Raw genomic sequence first — 6,534 nt, forward strand, 5'->3', positions numbered from 1 at the left:
GCAGAAAGAGAAATCAGGAAAACAACCCCATTCACAATTGCTTCAAAAAGAATAAAATACCTAGGAATAAACCTAATCAAGGAAGTGAAAGACCTATATCTGGAAAATTACAAGACACTTATGCAGGTAATTACAAAAGACACTAATAAATGGAAATACATCCCATGCTCTTGTGCAGGAAGAATTAATACTGTCAAAACAGCCATCCAGTATAAAGCAATCTACAGATTCAATGCAATCCTATCAAAATACCAAAGCATTCTTCAACAAACTAGATCAAATAGTTCTAAAATTCATATGGAACCACAAAAGATCCTGAATAGCCAAAACAATCCTTGAAGGAAAAATAAAGCTGGGAGGATTATTCTCCCCAACTTCAAGCTCTACTACAAAGCCACAGTGATCAAGACAATTTGGTACTGGCACAAGAACAGACCCATAGATCAATGGAATAGAATAGAGAGCCCAGATATAAACCCACACATATATGGGCGATTAATATATGATAAAGGAGCCATGGACATACAATGGGGAAATGACAACCTCTTCATCAACTTGTGTTGGCCAAACTGGACAGCTGCATGTAAGGGAATGAAACTGGATTATTGTCTAACTCCATACACAAAAATAAACTTGAAATGGATCAAAGACCTGAATGTAAGTAATCAAACCATAAAATTCTTAGAAGAAAACATAGGCAAAACTCACTTGACTATAAACATGAGCAACTTTTTCATGAACATATCTCCCAGGGCAAGGGAAACAAAAGTAAAAATGAGCAAGTGGGACTACATCAAACAAAAACGCTTCTGTACAGCAAAGGACACCATCAGTAACACAAAAAGCCATCCTACTTTATGGGAGAATATATTCATAAATGACATATCCAATTAGGGGTTAACATCCAAAATACATAAAGTGCTCACACACCTCAACACTCTAAAAGCAAATAACCTGATTAAAAAATGGGCAGAGGATCTGAACAGACACTTCTCCAAAGAAGAAATTCAGATGGCCAACAGGCACATGAAAAGATGTTCCACATTGCTAATCACCAGGGAAATGCAAATTAAAACCACAATGAGATATCACCTCATGCCAGTTAGGATGGCCAACATCAAAAAGACTAGGAACAACAAATGCTGGTGAGGATTTGGAGAAAGGGGAACCCTCTTATACTGCTGGTAGGAATGTAAATTAGTTCAACCACTGTGGAAAGCAATATGGAGGTTCCTCAGAAAACTAAAAATAGAAATACCATTTGACCCAGGAATTCCACTCCTAAGAATTTATCCTGAGAAAACAGGATCACAGATTCAAAAAGACATATGCACCTCTACATTTATTGCAGCAGTATTTACAATTGCCAAGATATGGAAGCAACTTAAGTTTCCATCAGTAGATGAGTGGATAAAGAAGATGTGTTACATATACACAATGGAATATTATTCATCCATAAGAGGAAAACAAACCCTACCTTTGCAGCAACATGGATGGAGCTAGAGAGTATCATGCTTAGTGAAAAAAGCCAGGTGGAGAAAGACAAGTACCAAATGATTTCACTCATTTGTGGAGTATAACAAAGCAAAAACTGAAGGAACAAAACAGTGGCAGAGACACAGACTCCAAGATGGTAGTTGTTACCAAAGGAGAGGGTGGGGGAGTGGGGGCAGGGATGGAGGAAGAAGGGGATTGAGGGGCATTATGATTGACATACATGGTGTGTGTGTGTGGTCACGGGGAAGACAGTGTAGCACAGAGAAAACAAGTATGACTCTGTGGCAAGTTACTATGCTGATGAACAGTGACTATGATGGTGTGTGTGTGGAGGACTTGATAATATGAGTGAATGTAGTAACCACAATGTTGCTCATGTGAAACCTTCATACGATAGTATATCAATGATATTTTTATTTTATTTTATTTTATTTTTTGTTTTCAGGTGAAATCTTTATTTGATTACAGTTTCAAAGTTTCATAAGAATTGTAATAAACTAAACTTGCAATGATTGTATCTATAGTATAAAGAATGAGTTCTGAAATGCCATAAGTTATCTAAGGTAACTGATTTATATCATATATAGGTAGTACTAACATTATTTCATTTACATCTGAAAAAGGAATAAGGAGACCTGTTAGATATACAAGTTGACATCTTTTCTAAAGTTTATTAAATCATTAATTGTTAAAAAGAGTGATGAAATTTATAAAACTGAAACAGTAATATATTTAACTATTTGTCATAGAATGAATCTGGGTGCTTAGCATTAGTAGAAGACCAATGTTTTCATTCCAAATTATTTGATATTCTCGACTCAGTAGTATAGATAACAAAGATAGATAGTAGTATAGTAAATAAATAAAGATTAGATGTAATCAATCACAATTTGCAATTATTTGCCCCATTTATGTATGTAAGAAAATAGCATTTAAAGAAGTAGAAATGCCCAAAGGAAAACACTTGAGCGTTTAATGTTTATAGAACAAACAGACTTACTGAACTCCTATACTGTGTTCATCTTTATGCTGAGTACTAGGGAGGGGCCTGAGATAATGAGAGACCTGCCTGTAAGAGAATCAGTTTCTTTTCTCCTTATCTCCCCTCCATACTTACATCCCAGTGTGAGGTGAATTTGGTGGGTTGGTTAATCTTCCTTTTATGACTTCTCACATGTTATGCTTTTTTACTTAAAACCTGGTAGAAGCTTTTCTTTTCTGTAGAAAATGCCCAAATTCCTTAGTCTTGTCATTTAAGGCTATATAATTGAATCCCAACCTTTTAAACAAATTCTTCTGATTCTACTCAAACCTGTCATCTTTCTAATCCTAATCACTGTGGACTCTTATATAAGGCACTGATAACAGATGTAATCCTTTAAGGATATTTGGTGTTAGTGTTTAGGATGTGTTACTGGAGAATATAAAGATTGGAAGCAGGGTTATTTTACTAGAGTGGTGACAGTGGAAATAGATGGAAAGACCTTTCTAAGGATTGACAGAATTAATAGAGATACTGAATGTAATAGAGTGGCATCAGAGATCCCGAGACAGGTTGCAGCAGATTAAGGGTCACAGTCTCACTTACTGACCTTGACCCTGTGATGATTTGCATAATGACAGCAAGTCAGAATTAGGTAGTTCTTATTAGACTTGGCACATGTTAACATGGTCTAGGGTAGATTCAGGGGAAAAAAAATCTTGCAATTGTATTGCCTTTCATTATTTATAGGATACTTTTTCATACAGTATCTTTTAAACCTCAAAACTCTGAAGAAGGTATTATTACTATTTTTTTTTAGATAATTATTTTTTATTGAAGGGAAGTTGACACACAGTATTACATTACATTACTTTCAGGTGTACAACATAGTGATTCAACATTGATATACATGATAATTCTAGGTACCAGCTATCACAATACCAAGTTGTTACAATATTTTGACTATATTCCTTATGCTATACATTACTTCCCGGTTACTTATTTATTTTACAATTGGAAGTGTGTGCTTTTTTTTGTTGTTGTTGTTTGTGAGGGCATCTCTCATATTTATTGATCAAATGGTTGTTAACAACAATAAAATTCTGTATAGGGGGGTCAATGCTCAATGCACAATCATTAATCCACCCCAAGCCTAATTTTCGTCAGTCTCCAATCTTCTGAGGCATAACAAACAAGTTCTTACATGGAGAACAAATTCTTACATAGTGAATAAGTTACATGGTGAACAGTACAAGGGCAGTCATCACAGAAAATATTGGTTTTGCTCATGCATTATGAACTATAAACAGTCAGTTCAAATATAAATACTCATTTGATTTTTATACTTGATTTATACGTGAATACCACATTTCTCTCTTTATTATTATTTTAATAAAATGCTGAAGTGGTAGGTAGATACAAGATAAAGGTAGAAAACATAGTTTAGTGCTCTAAGAGAGCAAATGTAGATGATCAGGTGTGTGCCTGTAGACTATGTGTTAATCCAAGCTAGACAAGGGCAATAAAACATCCACGTATGCAGAAGATTTCTCTCAGAACAGCGGGGGTGAGGTTCTAAGCCTCACCTCTGTTGATCCCCAGTTTCTCACCTGATGACCCCCCTGCGACTGTGCCTGTCTTAGGTTGTTCCTCCCTTGAGGAATCTTACCCGTCTCTGGCTAACCAGTCATCTTCCGGGGCCATACAGGGAAATGTAAAGTTGGTAAGTGAGAGAGAAGCCTTATTGTTTGAAATGGCTGGCTTTTTATTTCTTTGCATATTTATGCCCTGTAGCTTCTATGCCCAGCATTTGTCTTGAGGTATCTTTACCACTTGGAAGAATTATGATACTCAGTAAATTTGATATGAGGCACGAATTCTATTTAAGGGCTGTAATTAGAAAGGAAGAAGAAAAGCTATAGAAGTAGCAGGCAGAAGAAAACATGGGAAGATTGATTATTTTTTTGACATATCTTCTTGTAGAGTAACTTCAGCATGTATAGGTTTTAAGCTACTACTTAAATTGCGCACACACATTAACATAATAGGAGTATAGTTACATAACCAAAGCATACCTGTAATTACCAGCCATCTCCAGTGAAACCAAGAAAACCAGTTAGGCACCTTAGGCATTTGTGAAAACTTATCTATGATATGGTGGATATTGTCCAACTGAGCTCGAACAGTCTGAGAGAAATCAGACAAATTAAAACAACCCATTCCTGGGGAATGTTCACATCCCTTATGTTCTTTTAACAGTAAATAGTCTGAAATTGTAAGATTTTGGAGCACTACAATTTGCACTTCTCCCAATTCTTGATTGAGTTCCAACAGTATAGATCCAGTCAAATTTGTTGTTTTACTGTATGCACAGGCCAGCTTAGATATCTCCTTCTTCATTCCCATGGCAAGTCCAGGAACTGGTGGGATGAGTGCGTCTACAGCTGTAGCAGTGCGTGGATCGTTGTTGGGGTTTTTTGATGATCATCTTCTGGCATGAGTCTTCCAGAGAGTGCTGATGTTGGAAGTTCTCTTTCATATCGTATCTTAGTTCATGTTCGGGGTAGCCCAATTAGGCTTTGATCTTCTGTATAGACGCAAACAGACCCTTTGCCTACACTTTTATATGCCCTTTATACCCTTGTGTAGAACTCATTGGAGGTTACCACACAGGAACTGCCCCCTTTTTTTTTTGGTATCAATAATCTACAGTTACATGACGAATATTATGTTTACTAGGCTCTCCCCTATACCAGGTCTCTCCTATAAACCCCTTTACAGTCACTGTCCATCAGCATAGCAAAATGTTGTAGAATCACTACTTGCCTTCTCTGTGTTGTACAGCCCTCCCTTTTCTCCTAGCCCCATGCATGTTAATCTTAATACCCCCCTACTTCTCCCCCCCTTATCCCTCCCTACCCACCCATCCTCCCCAGTCCCTTTCCCTTTGGTACCTGTTAGTCCATTCTTGAGTTCTGTGATTCTGGTGCTGTTTTGTTCCTTCAGTTTTTCCTTTATTCTTATATTCCACAGATGAGTGAGATCATTTGGTATTTCCCTTTCTCCGCTTGGCTTGTTTCACTGAGCATAATACCCTCCAGCTCCATCCATGTTGCTGCAAATGATTGGATTTGCCCTTTTCTTATGGCTGAGTAGTATTCCATTGTGTATATGTACCACATCTTCTTTATCCATTCATATATCGATGGACATTTAGGTTGCTTCCAATTCTTGGCTATTGTAAATAGTCTGCGATAAACATAGGGGTGCATCTGTCTTTCTCAAACTTGATTGCTGCGTTTTTAGGGTAAATTCCTAGGAGTGCAATTCCTGGGTCAAATGGTAAGTCTGTTTTGAGCATTTTGATGTACCTCCATACTGCTTTACATAATGGTTGAACTACCTTACATTCCCACCAGCAGTGTAGGAGGGTTCCCCTTTCTCCACAGCCTCGCCAATATTTGTTGTTGTTTGTCTTTTGGATGGCAGCCATCCTTACTGGTGTGAGGTGATACCTCAGTGTAGTTTTAATTTGCATTTCTGTGATAATTAGTGATGTGGAGCATCTTTTCATGTGTCTGTTGGCCATCTGTATTTCTTTTTTGGAGAACTGTCTGTTCAGTTCCTCTGCCCATTTTTTAATTGGGTTATTTGTTTTTTGTTTGTTGAGGCATGTGAGCTCTTTATATATTCTGGATGTCAAGCTTTTATCGGATGTGTCATTTTCAAATATATTCTCCCATACTGTAGGGATCCTTCTTGTTCTATTGATGGTGTCTTTTCCTGTACAGAAGCTTTACAGCTTAATATAGTCCCACTTACTCATTTTTGCTGTTGTTTTCTTTGCCCGGGGAGATATGTTCAAGAAGAGGTCACTCATGTTTATGTCTAAGAGGTTTTTGCCTATGTTTTCTTCCAAGAGTTTAATGGTTTCATGGCTTACATTCAGGTCTTTGATCCATTTTGAGTTTACTTTTGTATATGGGGTTAGACAATGGTCCAGTTTCATTCTCCTACATGTAGCTGTCCAGTTTTGCCAGCACCACCTGTTGAAG

Source organism: Manis pentadactyla, chromosome 11 (assembly GCF_030020395.1).
Source record: "Manis pentadactyla isolate mManPen7 chromosome 11, mManPen7.hap1, whole genome shotgun sequence".
NCBI lineage: Eukaryota > Metazoa > Chordata > Mammalia > Pholidota > Manidae > Manis > Manis pentadactyla.